The 19,713-nt window shown below is 45.2% G+C and overlaps 1 protein-coding gene across 1 annotated transcript in view; it reads right to left on the bottom strand.

The window, feature by feature from the left end:
• Positions 1–19,713, bottom strand: part of LOC144827992 (uncharacterized) — a 557,648-nt gene that overhangs the window by 45,242 nt on the left and 492,693 nt on the right. The window lies entirely within an intron of this gene.

Raw genomic sequence — 19,713 nt, 5'->3', positions numbered from 1 at the left:
GCTGTGATATTAAACAATTATAACTCCAAAGTGCCTCTTTTTAACCTGTCCTTTTTATGTTTTCTTTAATATACTGATATGTTTATCATGGCAATGTTTTTATTTATGATCATACACGCTTTTCTGGTAGAAAACTATTTAAGATCTCATGTCAGCTTTGTTATATATAAGAATTTAAAAATATCCTATTGTGTAAATGATGATCCATAAACTGTGACGTTAAATGTGTTTGAGCCAGGGTTTGTCAGGCTAGTGCAGGTTCATGTGGCCTGAAATAAATGACCTATGTTGTCCCACACTGAAGTATTATATAGTTATCTCGGACCTGCATCCATCTTGTGAATTGGTGTGCGCCTTGGAACTTGGTAGGAACTACCCAAATTGTAAACTCATTGACAAAGTCAATAGATTTGGATTTTGTGTATTGTATGTGCACATTACATGCTTGCATACACAAAACATTCATACATGAAAACACTCAGGAAGAACAACAGAGCTATAGGCATCCCTTGTACACACAGATCAATACAGCTACAGACACCTGTGTATACAAGTCAACAAACATGTAAGTACCATAGTCCAAATGCCAACACATGAACAAGCACCAAGGCACATTGTACGAGAGGTGCAGGAAGGGCAACAGACACACCCACACTTAAGTACAGAAATGCGCAACCCTGCACAACAAAGGCCCAGGGTTACATGCAGATGGGACAAGGGGTTATCTGCACCAGGAGGGCTTAGTGGCAAGAAGAGAGTGATGTGCATCAGAGGTACACACAGCAATGGGTATCCGGGGAACACAGTGTGATTTGCATACAACATGAATCGGGAGTACTAAGCAATGACTTTTAAGGGAATACTGTGTGATGAGAAGTTCAGGGTACAGGAGTGTGTGTGCACAGCAGGTCAGAGGGTAGTGTGCAGAAGGGAAGACAGGTTGACAACTTAATATGCATCAGGGGATCAGATTGCTATGTAGCGGGGGCATGCATCGGAGCTAAGGCTTACACGCAGCAAGTGTGTAGAGTGATGTACAAGAGGCACAGTGTGTTGTGCAGTTGGGAGTAAATCTTATTTTGTGTCCTAAGTGCGTCGTGCATGCGAAGAAGTGGGTCCCGGGCTCACTGTGCCACTGGATTCAAGCTAGCCTGGCTGATGAGGGGTGATGCCCCGAAACCAGTCCCAGGATGCTTGTTTCCGGTCCAGGGAGGGTCTGGCTTGGCAGTTCAGGATGGACTGTTCCCATGAGGCACAGGGTCAATAATGATATGCATATGGCCGGGTGTGGACTGGGTTGGCATGGTGAGCAAAAGAACAATGGTTTTGACCCAGATCTCTTGACTGGGGTGAATGTTTGATTAGCTCTGCATTCCGTCCATCATCTGTGTGTCTTTTGCTTTCTCGCCCTAAGTGCACCGGGTATGGCCAGACGTGGGTTCCGGGATTACTGTGCCACCTGATTCAAGCTAGCCTGGCTGATGAGGGGTGATGCCCCGAAACCGGTCCCTGGATGTTGATTTCCGGTCACCATGTCTGTGACTGCTTTTTCCATAAAGCAGTTTTTTTTGTTGAAATGCAGACAGTTTTCCTCAATAGGAAAATGGGATGCATTAAAAAAATAAAAATGAAACATTTCGGCTTCATATTTTATGTGCAGGCAGTGGTCCCTGGGACCACTGCCTGCTCTTAAAAAACATCTTTGCTGCTAATCACAAAGTGGAAAGGGTTCCCTGGAGATCCCTCTCCGTTTCTGACTGGGTTACTGCCAATTTGAAATTGGTGGTAAATGCAATTGTTTTGCAAATGCATTTAAAAAACAATCTTACATTCCCCTGTGACTCGCTTTTAGGAAGGACGCCCTTTGCATGCCCCTTCCTAATATCGACTCGCAGAGCTATTTTGCGAGAGAGTATCAGGTTACCAACTTGCAAAATAGGTTTGGAACATGCTACAACCCTTAGCGGTTGCAAACGGGCCAATTTCCCATTTGCGACCAAAAAAACAATTGTATATCTGACTCTTGGGGCTAGATGTACAACCATTTGATTTTTAGAGTCTCTAATTGCGAATTTTTGCGACTCGCAATTAGAGAATCGCAAAATCAAATGTACTAATGTGTCTGGGACACACTTAGCGATTTCTAGATGGGTCACAAATGAACCTGCGCCACATGGCACTTTGAAAAATGCAGTTTTGTGCATTTTTCAAAGTATGCACATGGTTAACATCAACTTCAAATTGATGTTAATTAGTGTTTCCTAAATGCACAGTTTGCATTTAGGAAAGGCTTCTTGCATGTACATTAGGGAATCGCAAACTGTGATTCCCTATTTGCATTTGCACTTTACGTAATCTCAAGATATTGTGATTACCTAAATTGCGACTTCAAAAACTTTCATGCATAGCAAAAGGCTATTTTGCGATTGTGAACGGCCGATTTTTGCGAATTCGCACTGTTTGCGATCCCAAAATTGCATGATGCATGTGCCCCTAAGTTATGAAATGACTTTTCTCTTCATGCCCTGATTTGGAAAGGAAGAGGAACTTTGCTTTATTTTTTAATTTAAGAAACAAATTTAGCTACTGTTGACCCACTCCAATGAGAAGCAGAGAGCTTTACAATGAATTAACAGGAAATACAATGAAGACAATAGGTAGTCATACTATCTATACTGTAACAAAGTGACAACCCTCCACAATTAGTGTAGATGACCAAGGGAGGTAGTAGAGTTATGCTAATGAGAGTTAATGAAGAGAACGTACACTCTTCCGATAGGACTTAAAAAATAGGTCTTCCGATTGCTCCTGAGTGAAAGCAGGGATTAATTTGACCTGTAATCTTCAAGTAGAGAGTTCCAGAATCTAGGTAACCATTGGAAAAGGCCCTTTGTAGGGTGTTTTTCCTCAACTTTTTGCTTTTCTCCTTCTCATTTTTCTGTTGCTCTAGATGCTAGCCTTAGGACTTGGGGGCATTTGGCGCTGCTGTACAGTGTCAAAGCTCTGTGTTCATCGTGTACATACTGCAGAGCGGTGTAAATTTGATTGGTTGATTCAAGAGTTAGCTGTTTGTCCCTTGACTTGGGGTAAGACCTATACCAGGGGCATGTATCTCAAATGTGCCTCCTTGGGCCCGCTGTACTGGTTGTGCCATCCGTGCAGATAGCTCATCGATTGTGCCACAGGTTACTGTTACTCGACTTGGCAGTTACAAAGTTGTATGCCAAGGTTTTGCAAGTCATCCTGCTATATCAGAGTTCTCCCTGGTGATGGGGTACATAGTTGGGAAGAGGTTGGGCAGGTGTGCGTATGTATTACTGGCAAAAGTCATGAATGACACTGGGTAGTGTGTTCGGTACGATGGGGTCTGCTTCTCGCCCTGGATTAGCATGAGGGGATGTAAAGAAAGGCTGTCTGGCATTATTTACCATGGGCAGAATAGTAACAGTACGACTTTTGGTATTGATGAGTTTGTAATGGGGTGTCCTCTCTGGTAGTGGGAGTGGGTTTGACATTACAGTGATGGAAATGTCACTTTGGGAAAGTGGGCATTTCGATGTGCACGGCTCTGTGTGCCTGGAGGCCTGTCTCCTAATTCACAACTGGGTGTTAGGGGAGACAGCCACATCTGTGCATTCCTGAGAGAGGACCATAAAATAGGGTATCACAGGAAAATGCTGACCTCTGTCTCTGAGGGGCCTTTCTGGGATAGTTACGTTCGGGTGGAATTGGGGCCTGCTTTCCACGGGGAGGAGTCTTGGCCTCACTAAAGATTGTGATCAAACCTCTCAGGGTAGGATGGCAGGCAAGACAAAATTTAGAGTGGGCCTGTGCATTTCAAAGATGGCCTTTAGAATTGATTGTATCTTCAAAGGCCATGGTAGGTATAACTACTGGGGCTTCGGCCACCAGAAGAAGAGACACTTTTGCATTTGGAACCATACTACGCTGGTTCGATAGTGGGATATTGACATGAGTAATCATTAAGGCAGGAGGGACTGCAACTGGACTATACACAGACTTGTGGTGGCCTGGAGCTTGTCATTCTCCAAGAAGAGGACTATCACTTGGTGGATTTTGCATGGATGTTGCTGGCCTACAATTAGTGGCAACTGTCATTGCCTAGGTCTCTAAGTACTTTCTGAGGGCTAGTGAGAGGGCCTCCTGTCCATGAGATCCCAGGGACACAAAGGACCTCACTAACTCCAAAACATTGAAAGGACCGCACTGGGTGCGGCGGAGATAAGTGGAAGTGAGTGTGGTTGGGACAGGGACTGTCCGGACATACACCACCATCTCATTGTGCAAGAGGAGTGTGTGCACAAAGATCAGCAGCCATCTGAGGTGCAGAGACATGAGGAGTAAGAGGAGGGCAGGGTCCGAGGGACCTGTTCTTTCTTGTGCTCCAGAGCGTGTGGTGTTCGAGGGGTACTGGGGGAAACTGAGCCTGGGGCTGAGACTGTCTTCGGCCTGCAGATCAGGAGGATGACAGTGCCTGACATTGCGGCCTCTATTCAAGGCTGTTGGCTCCCTCTCCCTGGACAGCTTTGTTTTGGAAAAGATTGTGATGAGATCCAAGGGGTTTCATGTGTCTTGTGGGTACTTGCAGCTGAATGCTGGGGGTCTACGTCAGGTCACACCTACGTTTAAGGGGAAGACATTTCTCCAGATGGAGAGTGCACCAGCATCCTGGGTCACCGCCTTTTGTCTGCAGGGGATAGCGATCCCACCCTGGCGCAGGAGCCGTCGGGCACCTGGAGGTTTAATCTGGATGGACGAAACCAAGTTACAGTTTTTTTCTGTTTTTAGGTGGTTCCGACTGTCTAGTCAACAGGGCGCTAGCAGGGGCAACGTGCATTGCTGGCCGATATAGTTGTAAGACTGAGGGGCTGGGCCACAAGGCGTAGTCAGAGGCTAGTAACTGTTTGACCTTCCTTCAATGGACACGAGGTGAGCAGCGGTTAGGAGGTCTCTACGGAGACTTGCTGCACGAAAACCAATGGAACAGGAAGCCAAACATGGACATATATTGTGCTGCACCCAGACAGACTAAATTGAAGAATGAATAGAGCCTGCTGACTCAAATCGTGATCTAGAGCCCTGATGATGTCTGCTTGGCCGAAACGCGTTGGCTGGGGTGAGCTGACTACTTGTGATGAATAATATTGATAGAATAAATATTCGAAATAAAATGAAACACAAGAACCCCAAGTGTTTATGTGAATGGAATAAGTTATTGAATAAAAATTACTATTCTTGGAATCTTGGAAAGAAAAACTAAGGATTGATTGGGACATGCTCCTTTTCTTCGAAAGTAGTACTGAACAAGAGAAAATCTGGTCAAGTGCTTATTTTTCCTTACTTTTCTGAGCTCCTGCATCAGTTGAGATTTATTGATTGTGCTTCTTCCTTTCTTCTCCTCTGAATAACAATTTTTCCTTAAATTAGGCGATTCGGCTGAAAGCAAAGGGCTTTATAGATTGAGCATGTTGTCTTAAAAAGGATTCTGTCTCCCAGGGGGGATCAGTGGAAATGTCAGACAGGTAGTGGGTCCTATATTAAGATTTCTTTGCCCCTCTGATGACATCAGGTTATTCATCATTGCGCACTAGTTCCATGCAATGTGCTATAACAAGGCTCATGATCGTACGTCTTCAGTATCAGAGGAGGATGGAAGGTGCGCAGGATCTGGGGAACTGCTTAGAAAAAAACTCGCTTCTTAGAAGGGTGCATTTTGTGACTAAAGACAAAGACTACCTTTCCGATGAGCCCACAGGACTTTCACATGATCTGCGGAAGGTGGCGACCATCTTGAAGCACAGAGTATAAGTTCCTCGTTTTTCACAGAATTCTTGCTAAGCAGTTGTGACACATAGTTGTAGCAGCCGAGCTTGTTGTTGGAATCCTATTATCTGTTCTTCTATGACTTTGACCAGTCATCTGGAAAGTAGAGGAGTATCATGCAAGAATGAACATGCTTATTTATTTCACAAGGAGCCATGCAAATGACTGTGAACTCAATAGGACCTGTTTGTTTCACAAGAGTCATCTAGGCTTATGAAGCCTAGCGCAGTGCTTACTCCACAAGGAATCAGTTGTGTGGGCTATGATCTATTACAAACTCATATGAAAGTGTATTACAACTGTAAGAAATTGGATTATTATTTGGGGTGGGTCACATCAAGGAATAATCAGGGTGAAACCTCAAAGTCACTTAATTAACCTGAGCTCAACCCCCAAGCAGTTTTGCTACACAGAAGACAGCCTTAACTTAGGGTACGTCTGTAATTTTTTGCTCTGAGCCCTCCCTTCACCAGCAAAATATTTTGAAGCTGAGTCCACCCCTTCCTCCAAAGCTTTATGACAAGGATTGGGAGAGACAGGGGCAGGGCGGCTGAGCACAGGAGTTGGGCTGTATGAGATACTATTTAGGTACTTATTCTATAGTTCATAACCTATATTAAATGTAAGAGTTGGACAAGTTACTTACCTTCGGTAATGCCTTATCTGGTAGAGACATGATCTAGCCGCAAATTCCTTATATTTGAATTTCCCAGGCGTCAGACTGGATCTGGAAGGTTTTTCTCCGAGTAGTACCCTTGCGTGCCGGTCTGCTACACGTGATGTCTGCATCGTCTCCACCGTTGTGACTTCTGCGCCACCTATATAGGCACCACCTCGGTGCGCTGCCATCAGTTAATTTCAGGACTTTCCACTCCAGAAGCACGAAGCCATGAAGTGCATTGACATTGGTGTGTTTTGAATTATGGCCCTGAAAGGTAACAGCCCTGACCCTAAAAACCTGTCCTCATTGCGGGAAGGATGGGTGGGTTGGTAAAGAATCTGTGAGTTCTCCAAAGAGGTCCCCATTCTTTCTGTATACATCCACACCGCATCATGGATTTGGCAAATTGTAGAAAATAGCCTTGCCTCAGAAGCATTTGGATTTCCAGGTTTGTGCATTATGACAATCAAGTCACACAGCTGCTTGAAGGATGGCTCTGAGTAGGCTGGAGCATTTTTTGTTAGAACTGTGAGTAGACCTCACATAGGTGTGAGAGACCAGTGCTTGTACAGTGGCACTGAAACATACATGCAGATACATGGTTTCAGTTTCCTCGGAAAGTAGAACAGATATTGGCCACTTTGAGGATGTGCGTTGCTATGGTGATATTCTCATCAATAGTGAAACGTGAAAGCACAAGGAACCAAGATTGTAATAAGGACCATGTCATTTAGAGCTAGAAACCAGTCCTGGACATGGGATGGAGTGTGATTTGTGAGTGAATATCGCTGAGAATACAGCGATATTCACGCATTAGCGACAAAATGCTCTTAGCCATGTTATCCACCTCCCATTGGATAACATGGCTGAGAACTGGTCAGAGCAGGCGTTAGTTTTTGGCGATAGCGGGAATATTTCCATCGCTACGCCTGCCTTGCTAATAGGCGATAGCGACGTTAGCGACTGCTTTCAGTCGCTAACAGGTTGGGTACGCCCACTTTGCATGGCATTAGCGATAAATATCGCTGACATGCAAAGCGGGACCCAAACCGCTCGCTATCGCCTAAAGCTGTCGCTAACTGCTGTCAGTGACAGCTTGCTAATAGAGCGATAGAATTATCGCCGCTTAGCGACCGAAAACGGCCGCTAAAGCGCCGATAATTGCCTATCGCCCTGCTTGATAATATGCCCCACAGAGCCCAGACCAACAAAAGAGCAGAGAACAATGTGCACAAGATGATCCTAAAGGGAAACTCTGAGCTAATGTGAACTCCTTAAAGTCCCTGAGCCCGTGGTTACCCATGATGAACAGAAGTGTATGTAGCTCACAGATTTCTTTCATACGAAAATTGAGAAGATTTTAAAGACCCTGCCTCAGCCCCGGCTGCCTCATTACACGTATAAGCTAAACATGGCAACTCAGCCTAGTGAGGCATCTATCCATTTAGACACCTTCGGCCCAGTAGTAGTGGCTGAAGTTTCGAAGGCCCTTGGATCCATGAAAAGTGGCTCCCCCATGGACCCGGTCCCTATGAAGTTTCTTAAACCAGCAGCAGCTTCCATCGTGGCTCCCATCACTGATCTAATGAATGCCTCCTTTGCCCTGGGTTCGGTGCCACCGAGCTGGAAAACAGCAGTTGTAAAGGCACTCCTAAAGAAGCCGAGTCTAGACCCGTTAGACATGGCAAACTTTAGGCCCATCTCTCTGTTGCCGGGTCTAGGCAAAATTGCGGAAAGGCTGGTGAATCAACAACTGTCGGGCTTCTTGGAGTCTAATGGACTGCTTCGAGATTCTCAAACCGGATTCCGTCCAGGTCAGGGCACTGACACTGCCCTCTTGGCAGTTGTTGATGAAACTAGACGCATTTTGGATTCAGGAGGGTCAGTGGCAGTGATCCTCCTGGACCTCAGTGCGGCGTTCGACACCGTGAACCACCAGGTGTTGATTCAGCGGCTGTCAGAGGTGGGCGTGTCAGGGGATGCCCTGAAGTGGTTGAGGTCATTTCTTACCGGACGTACATACCAGGTTTGGGAAGGCAGCCATCGGTCTACATCTATCCCCCTCCAGTGCGGAGTGCCACAGGGCTCGTCTCTCAGCCCGACATTGTTTAATGTTTATATGGCCCCCCTGGAGGCTGTGGTGGCTCCTTATGACATTAAGATCGTCAGTTATGCGGATGATACGCAGTTGGTGGTCACCCTATCCCAACTGGTAGAGAATCCCGACCTACTGCACTCCTGCCTGTCGGAAGTTCACACTTGGATGACTGAGTCAGCTCTTAAGCTGAATGGCTCGAAGACAGAGATAATGCTGCTAGGGAGTAAAATTCCCGTGCTCCCCGTGACCAGCTGGCCGTGCTGCATGGGAGACTTCCCAAGCTCGAAAAAGGTGATCAAGAGCTTGGGGGTCTGGTTAGACCAAGATTTGGCGTTTAGGACCCATGCTAAGAAAACCGCAGGAGTGTGTTTTGCCCTGCAACGGTCAGCTCGCAAAATGTTCCCTCTTCTGCCTGTAACATCAAGGAAGCTGTTAATCCAGGGCCTGATTACATCTAGACTGGATTACAGTAATGCAATCTTTCTGGGCGCCCCGGAATCCACTTTGAACAAACTCCAGCAGGTCCAAAATGCGGCAGCAAGGCTGCTCATGGGCATCCCGAGGCAACAGTCTGCCAGACCTGCTCTAAAGGCGTTGCACTGGTTGCCAGTGCGGGAAAGAGTCCAATTTAAAGCACTCTGTACAGCCCACAAAATCCTTCTGGGGAAGGGCCCCCCAATATTGAGGAATTTAGTGGTTCCATATAAAGCGAGTAGAACGTTGCGTTCGGATCAAAAACACTTTCTCTTAGTCCCCAGAGTTAAAAGGGCTCGTACTGGCGGGAGAAGGTTTTCAGTTAACACAGCGAAGCTGTGGAACTCGCTTCCTTTTGAACTGCGCGCTGAGACCTGCACACTGCGATTCCGCAAGTGTCTTAAAACCCACTTGTTTCCTGCTTGACTGCACTAATCTTGCCGTTTTTTCTATCTGATGGTGTCCGGAAAAAGCGCCGGGACGCCCAAGGGTAACTGCGCGCTATATAAAATTTTAAAATAAATAAATAAATAAATAAAACAAAATGTGGTTTTGTCTAAAGTACAGAAAATCAGAGTAGTTTAGAGCATTCACCTAAGTTAAAGCCAAGTGCAAATCCATTCACATGGGTATCAGTTTTGGATCTGAGAGTCTTTTCTTATACCTAGTTTACCTTTCTCACTGGCACCTGAGCCACTCCTGGACTGAATCTGCCCACCAAGAAGTAGAAGCCAAAACCCAATTCACATTTGGGACTAATTTGTTGTCTTCTCTGCCTACTGCTGATGCTCCAAGTGCCAAGGACATTGTGTGTAGCCAGAGATGTACAAACTAGCCAGCCTCTGTAAGGTCATCTGTGTGATGCTGTGTGACTCACTGTCTGTAGAAGGGATGTGAAAGACCAATTGCGCCCACCAGATTTGTGGTGTGCCTGGATATGGCCAATAGGGCATGAGAAACCCTGAAGAAGCTTGGATCTGCCAGCTGTGACGTCTGCTTGTCTTGTTTCCAGTGTCTGTTCCTTAGGCTGCCAGCTTCCCTGACCTCTAATGAATGCAAGATGGCCTACAACTATACACTAATGTAGCTCAGGTACTGTGTGGGTTTGACTCATTGTGCCAGCTTCACTTGGGAGCAAAACAACCATTTACATAAGTTTCTGTGTACATTGGCTGAAGTACCTGCACACAGATTTGAAAGTATACAGTGGCCGTAAACCCTATCCCCCCTCGCCCCTTGGCGTCTTTCTCTATCTCTTGGTCATTTCCTGGGTGAACATTCTAGGTCAATGGAGGCAGAGTTTTGTTAACTTTTACATTTTAAAAAAGTAAATGGTTAGTGAATTTATATCACAATAAACTAATTTCATGTTTTTTTTTGTGCATGTTATTATTCTTAAATACCCTCTTAGGTTCTTCCCCATTGTAGATCTTTTTTCTTGGCACGTGAATAGGGAGCAGTTTTGTTGGTCCACCGAAGTAGTTCCTTTGCTCTTAATTGAACAGACTGTGTCAAAAGTACTAGAATGGGGCTTTGCCTTGTGTAACCAAGTGACAAATACAGCAAGAAGGGTTTTGCATTGTGAACTTTCAGACAGATGCAACACAAAGGGGTTTTACATTTTCAATTCTCTGACACACATCGGCAAGGAGATTTCCTTTTAAAATACAAGGCACTGAATGGTCAAGGATGTATTAAATGTCACTGTGAGCTTTGTTCTGGGTTTCAAAGCCACACCACCTCCCAGAGTAAGCCCTGGATTGCTCTGAATCATTTCCCTGGCGTCCAATGCTAAAGCGGTATACTTGGTGCTCAGTTTGGGTCCAGTAGTAAGGTGGCTCCAGCTCTTTGGTTTCACCCATTTGTTGAAGAATTCTTTACAGGCATTTCATTGGACCGTAGTTGTGTTAGCCTCCCTATGAAGTAGTTCCGTTGCTCATAGCAGTAAGAGACATTGTTAATGCAGGCCCTGTGTCAATGTCAGGTCTCAAGGAAGCAAGGGCAAACAATAGAACACCACCACTAACCTCAGCCTCCCAGGTATATTTGCCCCTGGCACTGGCTACAACAATGCCCAGGACCTCGGGTAATATGGGAACAAAACAAGACAAGGACATGGGAACTGGTATTAGTTTTCCTTCCTGAGTGGAGATGCGGAAGTGTAGGAAAATCACTGGTTATTTTAAACACTATATGGCTTAATTATATTAAACACAAGTCTACCGAACCACATGGTGGCAAGGAACCAAAGAGATATTGTCTTCAGAGGGCAGATTAACACCAAGTCATTAACAAAAATCTTAAGGCACACCGAAGAAAACTAACAGAGGGGAAATCCCCACAAAACTGGAAACTGATGATGAAAGTGAAGAAGACAACAAAGGTGGACAAAGAGGGGAAAGGCTGACTGTGAAATATTTGTCAAGCAATAAAACTGACTGAACGTGCACCCCTGCTTATTACACGGTCTCAGCCTCCCAAGACCGGAAAGAGGAAGCAAGCCTATTTTCCATATTCTCAATAGCTTTGCCGACGGCCATATTGGAGTGGTGGGAGAACACATTATGACATATTCTCATGGATATCAACATGTGCAGCTTAAGATGACCTCCTACTTGAGATTTAGCACCTGTATACCCAGTTCTGTGTTTACCATGCCACCAAAAGATAATGGCTGTTGAGCCAACCGCCACCTTAAGGTCTGCTGTTGGGTAGTGAGTTTAGCCTAACTGCTGAGATGACCCTTTGGGTGTGACATAAAGGAAGTCTTTGAGGCCCTAGTGTTAAATATTGGAGGGATTTGTTTTGATGAGCTGAAAACCATTTTGTATTTCTGGCAGCCATCTTGTTTGCATGTGCTGCCATGTGCTCGCCATGTGCTCTGTCCTCCCTCAGTGTTGACTGCTCTTGTAATCTGCCTAGAAACGAACTATATTTAGCATCTTCCACCTTTGCACATGCCCAGAAGGGCCTAGCTAGTAGAATGCACCTGCTTCTCTAGTATAACTGTCAGGCTATTTTTGCTGCTGTATGGAGAAGTAACTCTCCTCCCACTTTGTTGAGCAAGCAGGTCTTGTATGCCCATCTTAGTCATTTTTGTATGCTTACATGTGCCAGGACTGCCCCTTGGTCTTATGATGACTATGTAACCCTAAGCATATATAAGGCCTCTGTTTTGTGCACTGCTCAAGCTGCCTCATTCAGTTGCTAACGCTTCTGTGTGACGTAGTCTCACTCATTTGAGGTTAATAAAGATGTTCTTTTATATTTCAGCTTCTGTGCCATTTTCTTCTTAGTTGGTTTAAAAGAACCAAGTATCAGTGGGAGCCCTGAGAAGGTTTCTATTTTCTACACTAGATGTCAAGAGTCATTAACCTAGGTTTCTGATCTGCTGCCGTAGCCAGCCATGACAAGAGCACTTCTAGTCCCCAGGTTTGTCGTCAGTCACTCACAAAGGAATTAACGTGGGCGACCACGCGGCAACAAAGAGAAGGGAAAAGGAGGGTTGAGCGAGACTGGCAGAACACCTGCTGTATCTACTCCTACTGTGGTGTCTTTTGTTTTGTCTTGTGAGAGATCTGATCTAATCCTTTACACTTTGAGACACATGCTCCAAAATTTTTAATGATCATCTTTCTGTTCTCTCATGGCTATTCTCTGGGTAGAAGGGGGTTGGGAGCACACTGCTTCACCTCCCAGCACAGTTCGCCCCTTTGCATCCTGGTAAATGCAGTTCAATTTAAATGCTTACTTGAAATTTTGCAGAGTGTTTCACCAAAGTTGGTGCAGGTTAGTGCTGTTAATCTCTAGACACATGTGTTTCTGGATTATATCCTTCATCAGTAGATATAAAACAAATTTCTTCTGGGGTTTGCTGAGAAAGCTGCCACAATCGAGCTTTGGAGATGCACCTGTGTGCCTGTGAGTAGTACTGTGACCTTAGAGGAATTGGGCAGCATTTCCAGCAACCCCAGATGATTTTTCTTTGCTCTCTAATAATGCTGCTCTCTACTGATGACGGGCTCAACCCAGAAACACGTGTCTAGAGATATACAGCAATGTCTGCACCAACTTTGGTGAAAAACTCCAGCTAATTTTGAAGTAAGTTTGAACTGTGTACTGCATTTACCAGGATGCAAAGGGGCGAACTGTGCTGGGACTGTGAGGCAGTGTGCTCCCAACCCCCTTTCTGTTTAAAAGGCTCCCTTGAGCCAGCCAGCTGACGAGCTTTGGAGATGCACCTGTGTGCCTGTGAGTGGTACTGTGACCTGAAAGGAATTGGGCAGCATTTCCAGCAACCCCAGATGATTTTTCTTTGCTCTCTAATACTGCTGCTCTCTACTGATGATGGGCTCAACCCAGAAACACGTGTCTAGAGATATACAGCAATGTCTGCACCAACTTTGGTGAAAAACTCCAGCTAATTTTGTAATAAGTTTGAACTGTGTACTGCATTTACCAGGATGCAAAGGGGCGAACTGTGCTGGGACTGTGAGGCAGTGTGCTCCCAACCCCCTTTCTATTCTCTGGGTATTTGACACTGGAGAGAATTTGTCTTAAAACTGATTTCTTGGAGTCTCTTGTTCTCTCTCTCTTCACAGAGCTTTAGCCAAACCAATTCCTATGGTCTTCGCTGGTAACAGTTCTGATTATATTTTCTGTTTAAGTGTATGGATCAAAATTGTTCGCAAGTTTGTGAATCACAAGATATCCTGTTTTTCTTCCAAGGCTGTTCCTGTTCCAAAGTCAACTTGCTCACTCCTGTAGAGTTCACTCTAGCTCTACACTACACTACACTTTTACTTCAAACTCAGTACTCTTCCTATGGGTATAGGATGCACGCAGTGCCCAAAGCACTGACCTGATTATTGATTACATGGTCTCTTTTCTGGAATTTCTGCTGCTGGCGACGATCCTTGAATGCTGTCCCCTGATCTTGGATGGGTACTTTAGTTGGTATTTGACTTCCTTGCTGATGTGAAGGTCGTTTCCCAGCTGATAATTCTGCTCCTTGTGCTCTCACTCTGGAGGCAAGCAAAGAGTCAAGCTTGACTGTGATTTTTAATAAGGCTACTTCCTAAGCATCAGTTGTACTTTTCGAGCGCCCAAGATCTGTGGTACACAGCAAACCTCAGAAGTAGACTTATGACCACGATGTAAATACTTGAAGATGGACACTAAAGGATATGGGAAAGTGGTAAGGGCACATAATGGAGGTACCACAGAAAACCACAACTAGGTGGTAATGCTCGGAAAACACTGTGGGCCCTACAGCCGGACACAGGGTCAACAGGAGAGTAGAGCTGTACACTATTGAAAAAACACTGTGGGAACAGTTACCAGGCTGGGTGGGACACCAGCTATGACACAGTGGCATAACTCTGAATGATACAGTATAAAAGGGGTTTACATACTAAACTCTAACAAATGCAATACACAGGAATCTTACATTGTGAACTCTGACACATACAATATGAATGTGTTTTATGTGGTGAACTCTCTTGCAAACAGAAGAGGGGCTTTATATTGGTACAAATTTAGGGTTATAGAGGTCAGTTTTTCATTTTTTACATATGCAATTTTATATTTACTATTTCGTTGTGTGTGAATGAAAGTAGTTTTTATTTCTAAAAAGAAAAACTGCTGGTTTTACATTGATATATATTAATTGTCATTAGGTGCTTTGTTGAGTTCTAATTTTCTAATCAACACCACCAAAAACATTACGTATCTATACCCAGGGTTAACAGTGCCACTGCTTACCTGTCTCGTCCAACGAGCAGGCATGTCCAACTTCTTGGGTTGCACCAGCTGGTACCTGGTATGGGGACCACTTAAGCAGTTAGAAGCCTATTTTGTCTGTTTTGGGTCATGTGGAGTGCCTTTCTCCTGCATTTTGTAAGGTGTTTTGTGAGTTAGGTCCAAGATCTACACTGGGAACCTTTGGAAACAGTTCAGTTGACTGTACGTGGCCTACCCTCAACAGAAACACTACGTGGACCAGCAGCCCCCTCCTTCTGATGCTAAGTCAGAAAAAGATTTAGCTTTTAGGGATCCTCGCCATATTTACGCATTTTAGCCCATCAAAACACCGCAATCATAACCTAAGGTAAAATGTGTTGGTTCCTTATCAACTGGTGTTTGAGACTAAGTATGAACACAGCCCTGTTTTACTGAGTGAATACGCCACCACATAGCTAGTTCCAGTTTGATATGATGTTGACTCCCTTTGGAGAATGGACCACTTAGTTATTCATTTATTTGTCCTCAGTGACAAAGATATAACACATAGTCAAGAAAGGTACTCTTTGAGTTGTACTGAACCCTAAAGCTTTGAAATGGTTAACCCTTTACGCTGTAGGATAGTGTCCATCATTACTTAGAAATAGTTTTGTACATTTTCATAAATTTCTCCATCCAGTCAGTCACTTTTGCATCCTTTGTCCTGGTTTCATTCTTTTAATATATTTAAATGCTGTTTGATTTAATTATAATAGGGCTACATCAATGCAGTTCTCTACTAATTTAGTTGAGTTAACATATTTTCTGAAGGGAGCGATTATCCTCACCTGTTGTCAACATTATGAGATTTGCTAACTTCAGGGAAGCCAGTGCTGTAATTTGTTCATATTTTATGTGAGTCAGACTTTGGCAGGAGTCCAGAGCTAACAAAAATACGCTCTGATACAATGAGGTTTCTGAGCAGGTACAATAAAGACACCTATTCACTCTTCAGGTTCAGGTATCTTCAGAAGCAGGTACATGTTCCACAGCTCATCACAGCTTGTCAGCTCAGTCCATCTACTGACAAACTCAAGCTGTCATTGGAGTAACATTCAACGGACTAGAACATTACCATCACATAATACATTCTATACATTGAGCACTGCAGGATTAAGCATTTCCACGCAGACCACACAGAATGCACACACAGCACTCTGGCACTAAAAGAGATGACTTCTTACTCATTTGATGTAACCTACTATTCCTCCTTTAATCACTACTGCAGAATAACATATTGTTGAGCTTGTGTAAGACCTTTCAATACAATAGATCTGGTTTGTCTCTGCCACGTCTACGCTGAATACCACAAAGCGCGACTGTAAAAGATTTGGGCCTCCACAATGTTCAAAGCTGATGTGTGAACCACTTTTCTAACAAGCACTGGCTATGCCAATAGCTGTTGCCTATGGAAGAGCAATTGGCTTTGCCAATTCAATACCAATGAACTTTTTAACATCGTTAAGGAATTCTCCAACTCGATTGCCAGCAAAAACATCATCATACCCTCACAGAAGCTCTGCGACTACCTTGTCCACATCTTCCACAACAAGATTGCAACCATATACAGAAAAATCGAACCCCAACCCACACCTATGGACTTCCTCAACAGATACACCACCACCGTAACCAACACGAACCATACACTGACCATCTGGAACATCCTCTCTACCCAGGACACCATCTCCATCATGAAATCCACGCACCTATGGCCCATCAATTCAATGGAATTCCGAATGGTCCTCAAAGACCTGGCTGTTCGAAAAAGCCTTGGAAAAAGCCTTGGGGCCATAAAGCGACTGGATACTCTATTGGATGATTAGCAGAGCTTTAAAAATCTTGATTGAATGATTGACTATGTTTTAGCAATGCCGCTGGTCAGTATGGCTAAAAAGTAGGGGGGTAAAGGAGAGTGGCGTGGAGGAGAGTGGCTTGGAGTGGCGTACAGTAGAGTTGAGCGGTGTGGAGAGGAGTGAAGTGGAGTGTCATTGAGTAGTGTACAGTTTTGTAGAGTGTCGAGGAGGGAGTGGAGTGTTCATAGAGTGGAAAGGCATAGAGATGAGTGGCATAGAGTGGAGTACAGTGTCAGAGTTGAGTAGAGTGTCGTAGAGTGGAGTGGTGTAGAGTAGAGTAGAATGGAGTAGTATGTCATAGAATAGAGTGGTGTGGCATGGAGTTGCATAGAGAGAGTTGTGTTGAGTACAGCAGCAGCCCGTGCAGGTAAGGGCGGTGGGGAGGTGCGGCCGGGATTTCGACAGACAACAACAAGGGAAAATCGTTTATTTATTTAATTGCCCCTCGTGGTCATCTGTTGAATCCACCCCCCAACCCAGCCCCATCGTCCCATCGTTCTTACCTGCACGGGCTGCTGCTGGTAGAGCGGAGTAGTGTCCTAGAATGGTATAGAGTGGACGCGTTGTTCAATTCCTACCTGCTGTTATTCACTGGACCTGCTGTTGCTGCCCTAGAGGAGTCCGCTGTAGCCCTAAAAGGAGACCATTGCTGCTAACGCGGATTCGCCGCTCTTGCCACCCTTGCTGTTACTGGGACTACATTACCCAGAACCCTCCCGGGCGCAGGACTAGCGCGTCATAGAAAGCGCCAGGAGGTGCTCAAAAACACCAGAGCCTTCACGCGGCGTGGGTCGCGTTGTTCAATTCCTACCTGCTCTTATTCACTGGACCTGCTATTGCTGCCTTAGAGGAGTCCGCTGTAGCCCTAAAAGGAGACCGTTGCTGCTAACGCGGATTCATCGCTCTTGCCACCCTTGCTGTTACTGGGACTACATTACCCAGAACCCTCCCGGGCGAAGGACTAGCGCGTCATAGAAAGTGCCAGGAGCTGCTCAAAAACACCGGAGCACTCGCGCGGGACGCGCGCGGGCGAAGCCCTGGCCACGGGCAGGCCCGTCCGCGCCCTTCAGAGCCCAAAAGAGGCCGGGCTGGGCCATACCACTAACATCTTCTGTGGGGAATTGTAAGCCTGCAACTATTTTATTGGGGTTATTATAACCTGTTCTTCAATTTTGGAAACTTGCCTGGGTGCACCATTTGTGTGTCCCTTTAACTTTGTGTCCAGTCCAATATGAGTAAAAGGAAGGTCGGGGACAGGGTGGTGGGTACACTTGATGCCTTTTTAAATAGAGCTGAATCAGTTTTAATCCACGAGATCCAGGCAACTGAACGGAACCAGCTCCAGTTAGGGGAGGCTCTTTGTCCAGTGGCCAGGTACCCCTGTCACTGACGAGTATTGAAGTGGATCCTTCTTGTGACACAACACCACCTAGCTCGATATGTGAGGTGTCTATGCCCCCTATTTTGGGTACTTCGTTACCCCAGTGTATTACACAGAGTCCGGCTATGGTTAAGACTAGGGGGAAGAAAGCAATAGGGGGGTTAGGGGTCGAACCACCTACAAAAAAAAGGAAAGGTCGCTGCCCAGCTAAACAAACCTCATCGGAGGCCATCAATGAAACCAGTGAGGTATATGTTTTCGGGAAACCAGGTGTTAATGCTTCAGAAGCTAATCCCATTGTTGGCACTAAAACTCAGTTCAATCAAGAAGATTTGTGTACACTAGTTAAAAACCAATTAACCGCCCTTATTGCCCCCATTCTTAAAAGACTTGACTCAGTAGATGATAGGCTCAAAAAAATCGAACAATGCCTATCCTGTAGTAAGTAAAAGAATCCTACCCAATCTACCTTACAGGATAATGGGGGGGACCATTGTAAAACCCCAGGGGTAGTAACCATCGTGCAACCTGATAATATACCAAACGCCGAATTATGTACTGATCGGGCTCAACAGGTGTTGAGTCCTGCATGCCCTGCTCCGTTAAAACCAAACAGTGGAAATGTGGCCCCACTAGTACAGCGGAGAGAGGTAGAAGGTAATAGGAGGTGGGACGAAGATGGGTTAGAAGGGGGCTCTAATATGCTTCCTAGTCTCCATCTTCACCCTGAAGCCACGCCTTATACAGTAATTTTAGCTAATGTGCCTCCACTTCCATCGGGTACTCGTGAACACTGGTCAACCCTCAAAAACAAAGATTTCTACTTCTTGCGGAAAAAGATTGGTATTAGCAATGCATTATTTGATGAATTTAAAATGGTGCGGTGAATCAACTGGGTTGGCCACTCACATAAATCTATGATGGGCGATTGTGTGGTATTGAGCTTCAGGTATAGAGTGGAGCAGAGTGTCAGTGGAGCAGAGTTTAATGGAGTAGAGCATCAGAGTGGAGTATTGTGGAGTAGAGTGTCACAGACTGAAGTGGAGTAGAGTGCCTAGAGCGAAGTGTCGTAAAGTACAGTGGTGTGGAGTAGACTGACGAAGAGTGCATTGGTTTTGAGCAACATTGTGTAGAGTGCATTTCCATAGAGTGCAGTGATGTGGAGTAGTGTATAGTGCAGTGGAACAGAGTATAGCAGTGCAGAGTAGATTGCAGTGGGGTAGAGTGCAATGGTGTGGAGTGGCGCAGAGTAAAATGAAGTGCTATAGAGTGGAGTGCTGTAGAGTAGAGTGGGGAAGTGCAGGGTAAAGTGCAGAGGAGAAGAGTGCAGTGGCATAGAGTGCAGTAGAGTGGCATAGAGTTGAGTGGTGCAGAGTAGAGTGCAGTGGCATTGAGTGCAGGGGCATAGAGTGCAGTCATGCACAGTAGAGTGTCAGAGTACAGGGTTATAAAGTGCAAGGTCATAGTGTGGTGCAGCGCAGAATAGAGTGGCATAAAGTGCAGTGTCATAGAATAGACTTTCAGAGTAGAATGAAGTGGCATAGAGTGGAGTGGTCTAAAGTAATGGGGTAGACTGCAGTGGCAGAGTAGATTGGTTCAGAGTAGACTGAGTACAGTATTG

This window comes from Lissotriton helveticus, chromosome 4_1, assembly GCF_964261635.1.
Source record: "Lissotriton helveticus chromosome 4_1, aLisHel1.1, whole genome shotgun sequence".
Classification (NCBI taxonomy): domain Eukaryota; kingdom Metazoa; phylum Chordata; class Amphibia; order Caudata; family Salamandridae; genus Lissotriton; species Lissotriton helveticus.
This window is presented reverse-complemented; position numbering and strand designations above follow the sequence as displayed.